The sequence below is a fragment of the Rhipicephalus sanguineus genome, chromosome 1 (genome assembly GCF_013339695.2).
Source record: "Rhipicephalus sanguineus isolate Rsan-2018 chromosome 1, BIME_Rsan_1.4, whole genome shotgun sequence".
In the NCBI taxonomy this organism is placed as follows: domain Eukaryota; kingdom Metazoa; phylum Arthropoda; class Arachnida; order Ixodida; family Ixodidae; genus Rhipicephalus; species Rhipicephalus sanguineus.
Window position 1 is genome coordinate 78,473,100 of NC_051176.1, and position 16,443 is coordinate 78,489,542.

Consider the following 16,443-nt stretch of genomic DNA (forward strand, 5'->3'; position numbering starts at 1 on the left):
ATCTCTCGTGTGCTTTTCCTTGCGTGGTCACAGCGCGCCCGGTTCTACCAGATTACGGAGGGTATGCGTGCTATCAGCGTGACATAGCACTATTTGTGGGAAAGTAGCGAGCTCACAGTTTTTGATAAATAATAAGCAAGAAATAATGGTTACGGTTATTGTAGTGTGACAGAAACACGCCCCATATAGGCCATGAAGGGACAGTAAACAAAAACACGTGAAGGGACAGTAAATAAAAACGTAATGAAAGACATTCAAAATATCGTTGTTGTCCTCTTCCAATCTCAGTCATACATTAGCAGCACTGGCTAAGAGTGAGCTTTAACTAGCCAGAGAGTAATTTTGTTATGTACCGGGGTAAAGTTTAGCAGGCGACCCAACACTCGTTCTCTGTTGACTCGAAATCAATCCGAGATGACTTTTACTCCTGTTGAAATGAAAATATCAGCTGTCCACCCAGTGGAAACTCCTTTGTTCCAAGAATGCCGTACATTTTCGTGCGCGGTAAATGGTGACGCGCCAGTTCAATATTGCTCGAAGATTTTAGTAAAACGGTCTATTTCCTCTAGAACTCTGCAGCAGAAATCGCTGTCTCTTTGTCGCTTTCCTTTGTTGCCGACAGGAACACAGACTATCGAGTGGTACGCGCCAGTCCGACTGCACTGTTCTCTCTGGCAAACGTTTGACTCGCACAGGAAAACAACTACAAAGCAGTAAGGCGGTGATGCTTATCGGTAGCGGCGAAAAGAAACTTATCAAAGCGCTCGCTTGGCAACCTGCACAAGAAGAAAGAGAGAGAGAGAAGTAACTGAAATGTCTAAGCGTTTTTTTTGTTTGTTTCTTTCTTTTTCCTGACGGCGAACGCTTCTTCAGACAGCCGACAGGCGTTCAGAAAAACGTGTGCCCCTCCTCCCGCTAGTATCGCCGGCAGGTCTTGGGATGATGCTCGGTAAAAAAGCGCGATGGAGATCTTTTTATTGACGCAACGTTTGAGAAGCAACCAAAATGCCGCCGAAAGAGAAGCCAGCGGAATTTCATTCCCTTATTTCTTTTTCTGCCTTTTTATCTCTTGAGCCGAGACATTTGCTCTTCTTTCCTCGTCTGCTGCACATCAGCATCGAGATTGAGAAAGGGGAAGGGGAAGGGTACGTCTAGACGAATGAGGCTACCAGCTCCCTGTTTCCCCTCCCTCTATGGTGCAAAAAAAAAAGGTGGGGAAATACATGGAGAAGGAAAAGGGTCAAACCGTCTCCATATAGGCTTTTCCCCCCTTTTTTTTTTGTATATATACCTCTCTCCCTCGATCGCTGTTGCGTTCACCCTTTGCCTCTTTGGCAGAAGCTGGCAAGAGGTTTAGTGATGTGCTCGCTTCTGCGGCAGCTATCATTATCATCGTCATCTCCGAGCGGTTTTTCTTCCTGCTCTCTTTTCTTTTCCGGACGCCACCTGCTGCCCGGCCAGCCGAGCGAAGCGCTGCTCCGCTGCGTGTCTCCGTCCTTCCTTCGCGTACAGCGATGGCGACACCACGGCCGCCGCGCTGTGTCGCGTCTCGGCTGCAAATGATTATCGACCAGAAAAACGGCTTTTCCTCGGGACATGCCAAGAGAAGGAGCACGCAGGGTCGGCAAAGTGGAAGGACGGGGTCCCGGCTAGAATCCTTGCTCCGGCACCCCTTTTGGCAGATAGCCGTTGTTAACGTTTCATCGCTTAATGTACATACGCCGCTGCTCGCGTTCCTCGGAACTTCGGACGTCTCTTCATCTCGGATCTCTTCACTGCGGGGCTGCACTCTTTCTCCCCGTGTTGTTGGGCGTACGCTTTGCGCTTTTTGCTCTGGCAAACAGCCACCACCCGGCTTCTCTTCCTCATCTCAATGATCTGGGGCAGCTTTGCATTTGCGAAGTGCTACTTTGCATCACAAGGGCTCTCACACGCGTCTTCATTTGGAGGCGGGAGTTGGAGCCGCTAATGTTTTGGCTTCACCCGACTTTTTCTTCTTGGCATTTTAGGCTCCCTGGTTTCGAGATTGGGCTTCACTCGTTGTGCTTTTAGTGCGCGCACCCCAACCCCCATAGAACAGAGTGAGTTACGATAAAAGGATTTCAGCCCCAAAGCTCCGCGACCGCGTGCCGCGCAGCTTTAAGCGCGGCCCGGACGCATCTTAAGCCTCGGCTCGCTAGATGAGCACGCGCTAAAGATGCAATTTCTATGCACCGAAGATGCCCTCTGACGCGTCGCGTGCGTGAGCGTCAAGCGAGATAGTCTTTCAAGGTTAGCCTCGCGAAAATCATTGCCGGCGCCTTCTCGCCCCAGCTTCGTCCGGTAGCTAGCCCGAAGCGCCTGCATCCCGCGCCTCATCGATAAGCTACGCTGGCGCCATTGCGCAGGCAAGTTGGGCGCTATCTCACCCCGTTGGAACCGATTATTCCGATCACTGAGGAGCGTACACGTTGATAGAGACATCTTTCAAGAGAGCAATGATTTATGCAGTAGACGTTATCAAATAAAATTGAACTATACAACTCCCTTGGTGTGAGAACAAAAAACTGATTGAATTTGAAAACTCTATCAGTTACCTCCAACAACACCCTTCGCTACCCCCCTCTACAGCCCATGAACGGTGCGCGCAAGTGCTTGCACCAGAGTCATTGTTATATAGCCCTTGATATTTAAATGTACCTAGCTGTGCTACTGAATGCTCACATTTATTGCTGTTCAGCTGATTTTCAATTGAGTATGACTTCAGTAGGACATAGAAGGACCCATTAAAAAGCAAATGATGGAAAAACTCTGGAATAAAAAAATAACCATTCCTCTTTCTACTGTCCTATACCTGTAGTTACAACTATGTACATATAGCTAGAGTTACATATATGTATGGCTATATACCTATAGCTATAGCTCTCTCTCTCTCTCTTTGTCGTTCTTTTCTTTTGTGGTGTTCCTAAGCCAACTAACGCAACTTCGCCCTTTCCTAAACTTTTAAGCGCAACAGCGCAGTTACCGGAGTGGTGCAGACAGGCGTTTGTCTACTTGATGTGCCTCTGTTCGTCCCCGCCGGTAACTGAGCTGTTGCCCTTCACTACGTTGAACAAACAAGCCCATTTGGACGATCGTAAATAATGTTTGCGTTCCTCTTTACTGGCTACATGCATTCTTTATGCAGGTCGGTACGGTTAACAAAGTGGCAATATACGCCACAATATAGGCGTTTCGTTCTCTTGAAAAGCTGCCTGCGCAGCGTTATAGAACCAGACGTTTATATACGCTGCTATGTACGAGCTACATCGCAGCGTTCTGTTTATTTTTAGCGCGGCCACTATGGTGAAGGCACAACGAATAGTCTGATCGCAACACCAAAGCCACCTGCGCCCCGACAGCCAGTCAAGTACTCTTACCTGTTCTTTACGTCTGCATTACTGTAGTGTCCACAAAGCTTCGTATGGAGCCATCAGAACCGCATTTATAGATCATCTCATGAAATGATCCAAGTGTTCCTACGTTCTTATTCCACGCCTTGTTGATAGCCATAATGAAGTCTTCTTTTACCCAACATGACTAGATTTGTCTTACAGCAAGCACTTGCGCATAAAATATCAGCGTTACAATTTCCCGACGCATACAGAATGCCTTTACATAGGATGCAGTCAGCAGACATTATTTATGCGCTACTTGTGTACCACAGAGAGGTGGGTAGACATTGAAGTTTGCAATGAGTTTCCGGGAGGAATCGTATATGCATTGACCGGAAGGAAGTGCTATGTCCGCGTGCGAGCATTGTTTGGTGATTCGCACAACGCAGGTGTGTCTGATACTTTTCGGAGGCGTCCGCGATTCGATTCGATTTCGTAAATAAATTCGGGCGCGCGAATTTGTGTGCGTCTACACTGATCTCGGGTTACTGTGGAGTGCCGACTCCTATTTCGCCTACTTTTAACGCGAAAGCGTTGGGGATCTAGTTTCACAGAAGTACCGGTGCCGGTGTCGGCGTCGTTGGTTGCGAGCGAAAAATGAGCGCTGCCCGTGAGCGAAAATTCGAGATATATGCAAATAAAAAAATAATAAAAATCTTTGGTTTGAGTGGGAATCGAACCCAGCACTTCTACGAAGGAAGCAAGTGTTCTACCACGGAGCAACGCCATTGCTTAAACTGTTTCGGAATAAACCCTATACGAATGTCAATAGTGCGAGAAGTCTCCTGAACGCATGTAATATTGCGTGGCACAAGCGTAGAATCGCACCAGGCGTCAACGCATGTGAATCGCGCATCGAGTGGCAGGTTCAAAGGCCCACCCATTACAAAGCGCACGAGCATACATGAACATCGTTACCAGCAACAGCATCAACAACGTGTGCAGCTGCGCAGATACGCGCGTTGCGTTACCGACGCGTAGTGGATACTTCGCCGAACCGCAAAAGGAAGAATTATGGCGTCGTGGGTACTTCACAACTGTACTTACCGTAGGAATTCTATGATAGTTTGAAATGGCCGATTTACAGGCGCACAGATATTCCTTTTCTTGCGGCACGGTTTACTTGTTCACCGAGAAGCGAAACCAGCCTAGCGATTGGGAAGGTTATAAGAACCGGGCCCGATTATACTATCACGTTCTACTCTTCAAGGCCAAGTTCGAGCGCTCTCCAAATTTTTCACTCGGCAAAGCCCACTACCCCACTTCTTAGGTTAATATTGCATTCAAGTCATAGTCGCCTACAAGTAAAAAAAAATCCACGCATATCCACGAAGTGAATGATGAAGAGTGGGGCGAAGCTCGGATTGTTTGGTAACCGTGAATCTCCCGTGACATTGCCCGCTCTTCATCATGTAAATGAGTGATGACACGAGTGACAATACATTTTATTGGCCATAATTCGTATGTCATGTTGAGCTCTGAATTCCGTTTTCCTATCATTATCACCGCTTTATGATCCGTCAAATGTAGAGTCAATGGTTCTTCGATCGGATCTAACCTGAAGTTGGCAAGGACAATGTCTATGCGCGTCCCCCTGATGGCAGTTAGCTGTTTACAGTAATACAAAATGAATCGTAGAGCGTATCGAGACGTTATATGCTGCACAAGCCAGTCGTTGTCGGTGATGCCAACGTTAAAGTCACCCACTAGCACGATGGGGTTGTTCTTGTACTTTGTTTCATAATCGCTCATTGCTAGATCGATGTACTTTTCTACGCTGCCTCGGGAGAGATTCGGAACCAGGTATACTGTCATGACGACGGTTCCGGTAGATAGTTTTATTGCAGCGTGTTCTCCTTTATCAGAAGGCGTGCACCGCAGCGCCCTCTCGTGTATTTTTTTCTGGAGCGCCCTCTCGTGTGCTCTTTTTCACAGATGTTTTATTTTTTATTCAGTTTCGATTTTTGTTCGGTCGTCGGTGCACCCTCTCGTGTATTTGTTTTTTCACGAATGTGTTTTTTTTTTTCGATTTCTCGATATGCCCTCTCGTGTATATATTTTTTTTTCAGATATATTTTTTTTCAGTTTCGGTTTCGGTTTCGTGTACCGTGACAGACGCGGACGGCAGACAAGGCTAGGACTTAAGGAGCTTCGCCCCTAAAACATATAGACCTTAGGCAAAATCTTCTGCCATCTAGCGGCCGCCGTGTGCATTTCCGCTATGTTGAAGGCTATGCGCGCTTCGCATGTGCACACACGCAGCGTACGTATCAATGTGGGTTGGCTAATAGAAACGGCAGTGCCGAAATATTTTTGTGTGCCATGTTTCCCAGATTGAGGAAATCGGGATGTTGAAGAAAGATTTGCAAGAAACTAACCTCCATGTTAATAGATTTCCTCGCGGCCTACCAGAAGCGGCAGGTTGTTCCGTTGCTTCGGCTGCTGCTTACGACAAACGCCTTGTTTACGTTCGCCGCTCTTAATAGATGCGGTATGTGACAGCATCGGCGCTCATCAGAGAACACGCTTTCGCATTATGCTGGAACGAGACAGTTTTCGCTCCGTGTGCTTGAAGGCACAGACAAACCGGCTTCGTGTACGAACTCCAAAGCTGCATCGCGCCTTCTCGTGCATGCCTGCACTGCTGTTGACGTCATTACATTGTGATAACAATTACATGTTAGACAGGTAGCTAGTGCGCATCATCGATTCTGAACGAACGGACCGATTGTGCTGGAGCGTTTTGTTTGTAGTTTGTTTTCGATCGTGGAGTTTAGCAATGTAGCGTTTCGTGGGATGCTTTGCGCGCGTATTGCTTCACTGTGCGTATTTTTCAAGCATTTCATATGCTACCGCTGCCAAATTCAGAGTGGCGGCCCGGATGTCCTGGCCACCTCCTTAACTTTTTTTATGCATATCCTAAGGAGAGTACATATCAGGTTCTCCGAAAAGCTGATGCCCTTCGGGAAAATCCTGTATTGACCCCTGTGTGCTATGAAAGCTCAAGAGATGCAGCAAGTGTGTGTCACTTTTCGTATGAAACTGAAAAAAAAATACTGTTCCGGGAAATGGGTTACATTCGACCGTGGGTGCACTATCGTTGGTCACGCGCTGAGTTCGTTTCGCAAACGTTCATTCGGCGACGCAAAACTGTCTTTCTGCAACGGGTTCAACTGTCTTGGTGCAACGGGGCCTACTGCAGTAGGCACCGAAATCGACGATGCGAGCGCAAATATTATTGGCGTATCGTGTTATTTACGAGTACATGTCGGAAAGATATTGCATAGAGTACCAACTAACCGCTACCTACTCTTTGGAGCAACTAGCACTTTTCATCTTCACTTCTCACGTGCGTGAGATGCGTAAGTTTTCTTTTTAGAGTTTAATCGTACAGTAATTCTATACATAACTTACGTCGGCGGCTGCTGCAGCGAAATATTTTTTTTATTTCAACAAAAAAGAGGAAAACGTTTTTATTTTCAATTAGATGCACAATACATCAGGACGTAGGCTGCCCCTTATGAAATATGCTTTGAAATGGCTCAACAGCGCTTTCTTACTTACCGTCATCGCTCCGCCTAGTTGAGTCAAGTGCTAAAGCCTCTTCACAAGCATCCTGCACTACACGCAGGATATTCAGATAGCTAACAACGCTTTGTTTGCTACACTGAAAACAGAATTTACAACCGACCGCATAGCTTCATTCTCAACTATGACAGGCCTTGTGAGGCGGTTATTTACACGTAATAACTATCAACGCAGTGACAAGGAAATGCCGGTAACGTGTACATGGTCCTTACACACTCACCTGATGTTTTTATGCCCCGATTGATTGCTATGAAAGCAGATACAAGCAAGCAGTTACAGCAGCGACAGCAATACGATTCGGACACAAGTCTCCACCATGGCGCCGAATCGGTAGCTCCGTCAATCCTCCGACAGATGACAGCAATTTTGCATAAGGTCTAGAGTTACTGTATATGCTACCTTTAGGTAGCAGAGTTGCGCATATGTCCGCCATCTTGCCCGCTGTGGCAACCACGCTAAGCAGGAAAGCCAGCTGCCTGGAATGTAGGAGCCGACGCGGCTGCTGTTGTTGCTGCTGTCCTCTCGGCCCAGCGGCTCCGTGTTCGTTCGTTCATAACGCGTCGCTGGCGCAATGACTTTCGATTCGAAGAAAAAAAAAAGAATGGAAAGCTCGGAGAAACAATAATTTGAGATGGAACAGGCGGAAAATGGAACAGGTGGAGATGGAACACTATCTCACGATTGCGGACCAATCATATTAAGCCTAAGTATTCGTTTCACTTAGTTTTTGATGCAGCGCTTCAAACGATTAAGCTCGAGAACACCAGTGCTAAAATTATCACTGTGTTGCAAGCTAACGAGAATTTCGCGTACGTCTAAGTAGATGTGGCATGTAATAAACACTCGGTCATGCTTCAAACGTTTATGCCGCACAGTGCTTGGAATGAATCATGCTATTTTGATAGACCTATAAGGTTCATATTCACACACATCGCCTCCTCCACACAGTCACTCGCGCATATTTTTACCGTTTTGTCCCGTTCGATTTTTAGCCAACCTTTGACCAGTGAGACAGAAACGATATATATCTTGTTCGTTATCGCATACTTTAGTCGCAAAAATATTGCCATGAGATTAATCATTACACTCTATAGTCAGATTTTGTGCGTGACGTGTATGGGGATGTGCATACTGCATACTGGAACGTAGTGTTATGCTAATGAGTCGCATGGAACTGCTGATGCATTCGACCTGCAGTGATGATTTTGACAGCTGACGAATGTACTGTCGTGAGCAATTGATGAGCTGGAGCGCCGCATTTAGGTATCTTCGGTTACTTACAATGTGTTGTTGAATTTGTCGCACATAATTGCCAGAAATAACTATCAAACTATCTGTTTGATCATTTAGTGTAATGGTCATTTTAGCTTTTGCCAACTACGTGTAGTCGCTATGTCCCTTGAAAGGCAATTTCAGTGTTCCACTTCGCTCTGCTCACGACTATATACATACTGACCACGATCATTCAACAATACACCTTCTCGAGAATCGCTTTTTTCTATTTCTAGCACATTTGAAAGGGCATTGTCTATTTTGTACTTTGAAAATAAAAGCTGGTAAGAGCAGAACATGGACGTTGACAACTCTGCCCAATATATAGCTTAGCAAGTCACAAATGTGGCGCTGGCTTCTTTGTCACGGTCACTATGAAATGGGATCGAGAAGAAGGCCTTTCCGTGCTCTTGTCGGTTCGTGCAGTGCATGGGGAGCGCAGCATCCTGTCATTGTCGCAAATTCGCAACACTGAGTCAGGGCGCCGCGCCGCGCAGGCGTTCGCAAAAACGGACAGCAGAAGACAGCACCACAACAACGACAAACAATCCAAACACAGCCGGACTACACTGTAGCCGGACCGTCTTGCGCTTCGCCGGACGGCTTGACTTGGCTTGATACAGCGGTGGTGGCGCGGCGATCGCGAGCACCCGCGCGGCCGTGAAGTTGGCTTTTCCTAAAACGGATGCTTTTTGCGCACGTGAGCGTGCTGGGCGAATGGTGGCGCGAGCGGCGAGTTCTATCAGAGGCGCAACTCTGCTACCTAAAGGTAGCATATACAGTGACTCTAATAAGGTCTATAGCAGTTCGGTAGTTCGTATTCCTTGTTACTGACTTCAGACTTCCACACTAGTTCGTTTCCTTGATCGGGTACCCTTTGGTGAACGCTAACACAAACATAGTCTGTGTCCTTTGAGGAAGGAAACGTCGCTATTAAAGGTGGTTGTAGCGGAGAATGAAAACCTGGAGTTATTGAAGCACGAAAGAAGGGAATAAGGCAGCTTGTACAAAACAGGGCCTCTGTGGGGAGCACCAAAATGGTACTCCAAAAAGAACACCTAAACTTCTGTTAATTTAAAAGAGCTTCATTTTGAGCACGCAGTGTTTAGTGTAGCGAATGAACCTTTCTTGAGCATTGTTAATCAAGTTGTTGAATGAATTTCCGTAGCGATATTAACCCGCGAACCCTGTCAAAAGCTGGAACACAAAGCATACTTTGGTATTTTTTGACGTTTATGTTTGAATCATGAATAAGAATTGGTCGTATCAGATGTCATTTATTTAATTTCTTTCTGACGCCGTTCCTTGAATGTGCAAAATACAGGCAATATAGTTAAAACACGCTGCTCGGAACTCTTGAGCGTTAGTAGCACAAGAACCAAGCTTTAGGAAGAGTTCCCAAGGTGGTCGATATCAATTAACTCATATTTAGAAACTGTTTTTTAGGGACATTCGGTCTGGCAACTATATATTGGCCTCGAGGAGTTACGGAGTCGCCCTCTGTCGGACGCGCCTCGATTGCGTGCTAGGCAGGATACCGCCGGCGCGCTCCCCATAGGTTTTGCTGTCGGCGCTCTACAAAAACACCTCGCGGAAGCCCTCCAGGGCATTTCTGTAAGTACTTTCGAAATGAACTGTGTTCTTTACTGTCAAAATAATCATTTTCGACGAACTGAAAGCACAAGATAGTCTACAGTCGCTGTCTCTCTTGCAGAAAACCGAGCACCCGCGTCACTCTGTCACCGCGTTCGAGACCCCTGAGCCGGCTTCTTGCGCGAAAGGTAGTCACTCGCTGAGTGCAAACTGTGAAATATTTCGTTAGAGTAGACTGCCTGTATAAGCAAACGGAGTATAACAGAAAGAAGCCTCAAGCCAGCGATCGCACGGGTTCGCGACGACTGACGGTGCCTCTGCATGTATGAGCGTCTGCATGTATGTTCGTACTGATGGTTTCGCTTTTGCTACGAGCGCGTTTTGGCACCGCGCTGTGAACTTTAGGTCACAAAATATGAGAATTTGTGAGTAAACAAACAACTACTGTTGCGCGGACGCTATCAGAGCAGTTCAAAAACAATTTCCTTACAACTGCGGCTTCGGTGCGCATGGCAACTTCATGATCTGCCGTCCCGACGATTCAGTGTTTTTGTTTTTCTTTTTCAGTCTAAATTCGGGTACGTTTCAATGTCATTTGACGAGTTGTCTCGCACTGCGTATTGATCGGTCTTCTCAGCAGGCAAATGCCGCTGCGTCTGTTTCTTTATTCAGCGCATTCGTTTCGTTTGGTGCTCACACAAAACGTGAGCAAATGCGACGCCTTTTTTTAAAGCTCCTTAATTATCGTTCCGTTTGCATTCTAGTGAACTTGCCGCTCTCTGTCATCAACAAATTCATAGACCAAAGCTTCACCACTTCGAGATTGCTGGTGGAAGAAGAACCAGTCTACGAGACCGAGCATGTAGTAGCATGCGACGCCTAGGAAAAGAAAGAAAATACCGTAACGTTTGCCGGACTTGTTCTGCAAACGTCGGCTGTGAACTAGGACCCTTATGAACTTGAAATAGCGGTGAATAAAATAGAAGGTATTGCAGCAACCAGCAGCCGCAAAACAGGATAGTAATTGTTTGGCGAGTACCCCAGCAATTTTGGCAGCAGTGTCTTGTCTAACGCCAACAGGGTGGCATCTTTCCCACGTAAATAAATGAGGCTCCAAGAAAATACATGTGGTTGGCCGGTGGGCCGATCACGGACGCAATGCAAAATTTATCAGAAGGATAGACTGTTGGGCGAGTTGGTAATTCATTCTGGAAACAAATAGCGCGAAAAAAACGTGGGACTAGTAGAAGAAAGTAACAGGACAAGCGCATACTAACAACTGAACCTTTATTAAACAACGAACGTATTTATACCAAGCAAACCACACGTTCACCATGCACAAAACCCAAACCTCAGAGGTATGCATCTTCTACTACGTTGCTTTCTTCTACTAGTCCCACGTTTTTTTCGCGCTATTTGTTTGCAAAATTTATGTAGCTTATGAAGCAATGCATGCCTCATCAAATGGGAAGGTTGCCCGTCGGCGTCCCGCGTCGGCGGCGTCAACACGAGTGATGCAAAAAATAATCGTCACGTGACGGTGTCACCATATGGCGTCATCATGACGTCACAGATCGCCAATATATGTAGCGTCATTATGACGTCACATAATGTGACGTCACATGATGACGTATTCACGTCATGGTCGCTTTGCATTGCCTCCGTGATCGGTCACGGAGGCCATGCAAAACCGCGTTAGGTGCAGAACGCTTTTGGAGGGGGGCGCGGGAGAATCAGTACATCGACCGACAAGAAGAAGATGGCTTTCGCCTTGTAGTCATCTTTAACGAATGCATAAGGGACCCTGTGCGTTTTTTTAATTTAACGTAATGACTTGCGCACCTGCAGCCGATTTTGTGGACGCTGAGCACGGGGCCGACGATCAAGAGGTCGCATTGGAGGGTTCTGAGATGGCATCGCACGTGGTAACAGGTAGCGCTTTTACCATCCTGTGGCAGATAAGCATCATTTGCCGGCGGGAAGCGCGCGCGGGCCCTCGTCTCAGTGCGCGCTGTCTGCTACTCACCGAACATCGCAGGCCCGACGCAGTAACAAAAGTCTTCGTCGCGGAAGTGCTTGTTGCACACAAGACTCGTAGCCGATGGCTACTTGCCGGTTCTTAGCTTTAGTTTCTCGTCCCGCGGTTACCGGTGCAGGCTGACACTGGGCTCCGTTGCGTAAACGCGGCACTGCGGCACCGAGCTGTAGTGCCCCATGTTCGTCGCCTTCGGAGGCAGCCACTCTATTACAATGGTTTCAGTTGAGTAGAAAATGAGAGAAAACTTCCGAATTTGAGCAGACCGCAGCGCATGTGGGACTTGAAACTCGTTTTCAAAGCACGCGGCAGTGCGCCACAAGCAGCTGACGCGGCCGCTGAGACCACGTGATCCTGCCAAGCACGTCACGCCGACGGTGGCGCCGGCGTTTCCAGTGGTGGGCCTCGAGGCCAATACAGAACCCATTCAGTTGCGCAGCGCAGAAAGGGCGCTTACCGTGAAGCGTTTCTCGTACCTCGTGTCCCTAATTACTATAGGCCTAAATTCATCACGCTTATGCACCTGATTTGTCATTTCGGTACTGTGGTCTCTACCAGGCTCTCGAATGTGGCCCAGTACAGCTTCATGGCCTCAGCTGATTAAGCAATTGTCGTTGTATCCTGTTATAACCATAACTGTTATGACTGATGACGAATGTGGAACTATATTAAGTTGTTACTGCAACGGCAGAAACATCATCGAGCCTGTGCTTAGGCTTATGCAAGATACCTTGAATTTATTCAGAAGGAATTCCACATGAGCTTCTCTTCCGTGTTACGAAGTGGAACCAGATGCTTAAAATTAAAGTCGTCCGTTTGCTTCCAGACGAGTGGCTGCACATGTCAACATACTTGGATTATGGGAGGGCCTGATATATATATATATATATATATATATATAACACTCTGCGTTTATAATGAGCAGATTTCTTTCTTTATGGCCACAGCCACTCTTGCTGAACGCTTGACAAGGCCTGCTCTTCCTTGCTGTTCGCACAAGGTAGCAGAAAGCAAATCGTATTAAAATAATAATGCAGACAAAATACATCTCATGCTTTATGTTGAGCCTACGCGGCAACACTGAGTGTCACTCAAGTGCAACTAATCGAGTGAACGAGCTCACGATTACAGATGCCTACTCGAGTTCACGCGCGACGTGAGGTGACATTCATTTTCTTAAGTTTTCTTTTTAATGTGTTTTTTTTCTTGTATATAACCTAAGACACGAAAAATAAAACTTTATTTCCGACGCTGTTTCATCTGTCGTGTCCACAATGCGGAATGATCAATTACTGTTATGCCTGCCGTGGTGGCTTAGCGTCTGTGGTGTTCATTATACCGTATGGGTTAAGTAGCGCACTTTTACGAGGGAGGAAAGTTATGGTGTTGCACTGACGAGGGGCGAAGGTTTGATTCCAGATTACGGCGGTTGCATTGCGAGGAGGCGAAATGCAACAAGTTGCGGTACATTTAGATTTAGCTGGACGTTATAGAACCCCGGGTGGTCAAAGTTATTCAGGTGTCCCCCACGACGGCATGCTCCTGGTAATGATATAGTTAATTAGGCAGGTAAAACCCGAGAATTAATTTTCCTTACCCCGATATCGCAACTATCGCATCCCTTCGTAGAATTACGAAGGTACTAACGTACTATCAATGAAATACGTTCGTTCTGTTATTCAACTTACCGGGGTTATTTCAAAAGTATGACAATTGCCGCCATGTATTGTGTATGCATCGATTGTATGTATGCATCAAAGAGTAAATTTATGCATAATAAATTTGCTCCGAAGATGTACTGAATGGATGGGCGCGCAAGCATGCCTCTGAAGGTTCTGGTGGATCAATAAGACGAGAAACCAAAGTGCTTCTCCATAAATAAATAAAAAGTTTTTACACCCTGTCACATCACATCCTCAAAACAATGGCAGCGAGAGCCGTTCTCTGACTCGAATTACTTCCTAAGGTGTTTGTTATTCTAATTTACGCCATTCCAAATAGCCCGTTTGTTCCTATGCCTCCAGCTTCACACACTGGCTCAAACGCTAGGTATGTGCCTAAACAGCCCTCGCATTCTAAAGCACACGGAGCCCCCGGCGTTTGCAAAATTCTCGCACCCCGGGTCTAAGTTTACGAAACGTAAACTGGTAAGCTTACACTCGTTTGTTTACACAGCGCCGGTGCCGGGGAGATAATACACGAAGTGCGCCAGTTTTGGCGACCACAAGTGTTTAAAATTAAAATATTCTGACGGTGTAGCAGCTACGCTGCGGCTTGTATTGATGTACGGGTGAACATACTGAGTGAATGCGCCTGAAAGAGGATTGTCAGGTGACTAGTTGCCGTGGGCAAGAAGTGAAACGCGGTGACAGCGCTTAATTGTGCATTTCGACTACTCAGAAGAGAGCATATCAGCTCGTGACACGAAGAAAGCTTTGACGGCTATAGTTTTTATATTTATAAACAAAGGAAAATGGAGTAAATAAATGTGATAAAAATTGAAAACAAAAGGCAGGTTCACATGCAATGTGGGAGTCGGTGTATACGCGAAGCTTTCATTTGCCAGAAATACAAAATGACGCCAATTTGAGACACGCTTAATGCGTCATCGATGAAGGCGTCTTTTAGTCGCCATGACAGACCTCATAGAACAAGTAAGAGCTTTGTTTAGAATTAAAACAAATTGAATTACAATACACGGCGTGCTTGTTCTTGTAGAAATGAGCTACAGTATTTGACTACAATTAGAGCCGCGCAGCAAATTTCTTAGTCGAACACGACCCGTAACTTGCATTATAATAGTAACGCTGGTCGGTGCTTCTCTTTCTCTCTTATAGGCGCCCTGCAACACTTTTCCAAGTAACCATCGAATGGTTTTATGAAAGGAGTTTATTGCCTCGCGAATCGCTGCTTCATCGCCGTCCGTCTCTTGGCTGCCCACCACCATTGTCGAAGGGCAGGAAGTCTCTCCCGAAGAACTATCGGACGGTTCCTGGCAGTCACGAGGCCTTCCCGCCCGAGAGCAACACCGCGAGATTATGCCGCGCCGCTGCCACCAGAACTACGCCCACCACCATCTCAGCCTCCCCGCCACCACCTTCACTGCCATCGAAGCAGACTAGTGCTTCGCCATCTCGGCCCCGCCGTCGCGCGAAGATTCCTCGCCTCCCGGCCGACACCATTCACCTCCTCGGTCGTCCTAAAACTTCTGTCGACCTTAATAATCTCCAGCCTTGGCACTTATACTCCGCCTTACTGCAAGCACCTAACTTGCAAGATCTCCCGCTCGCATCCTGTGACACGTTGCGGATCCACCCGGTTAACAATACTTTCACGCTAAGCGTCGCGGACTCTGCTCGTGCACAAGCCTACCTCCGCATCACATCCCTCACGGTGTCGGGCACTACCTTCACTGCACACCTTTACGCTCTGCCACCGGATGACGTCCGGCGAGGCATTCTATACCAGGCATTCGACGACTTCACGGACGAAGCCATCCCCGAAGATCTCCAGGCTAGTAACCCTACTTTTTCTATCGTGGGAGGCCGCCGTATGGGCAAGACTCCTCAGATTCTGGTCGCCCTCACCGAACCCAAGGTACCCTGGTGGATCCTCTACCATGGTGTCCACCTTCGCCTTCTTCCTTTCCACAACAAGGTAGATGCTTATTTCAATTACCGCTCAACCGGCCACCGCACCGACGTATGCCCCAAGCCACGACAGGATCAGTGCTACCGCTGCGACGCTACACATCCCCCGCCCCCCTAGGGCTCGGCGCCCACGTGCACACCTCCTTGCATTGTGTGTAACTGGAATCACTCGACGCCCAGCTCTAGATGCAAGCATCGCTATGCACAGCACCCCAACGCCAGAAGACTCTACCAACGGCTAATCGCTCCTTGTCACAGCAACCCACAGACGCTGCGCTGACCGCTAAGATGCAATGGTACGCGGCACTGCGCCGCCGCCGAAGTTGCCCCTTTCTCCCGCCAAGCTCTCCACCAGCGCTCCCCTCACCGCAGGTCACCGCACTGCAGCAGGAAAACGCCTCTCTACGACAACAACTCGCCGCACAAGATTCGCTGATAAAGGCACATAAGACTGAAGTCGCGTCCCTCCAAGCAAAGCTGAGCACGCTTGAACAGAAGCTCGACGCAGCCCTCGACCGCTTATCTCCTCTTCCCTCATCCACCGCCTCATCAACGGACATGGACTCAACCCGCTTACGGGTGCATCGGCAAGCGCATGAGGCACACCACGCCTCTTAAGTCTCTACACCTTTCTGAGGAGGTCCAAGCAGCCATCAAAACGGCCCAAGCGGATTTCGAGAGGCGGCTAGATAGCCGCTTCAACTCTGTTCACCAGCTCCTAAAGACGCAGCACGAGGCTCTAAACTCCTTGCACACGGACCTTGGTGCCTTCCTCTCAGCCGCGTCCCTTCAGTCGCTTCAGGAGACGGTCGATACCCTGCACATTTGCGTGCTCGAGAGCGTCCGAGGAAAGCTACCCCTTCACACCCGCGCTTCCAACACCGCCTCCGCT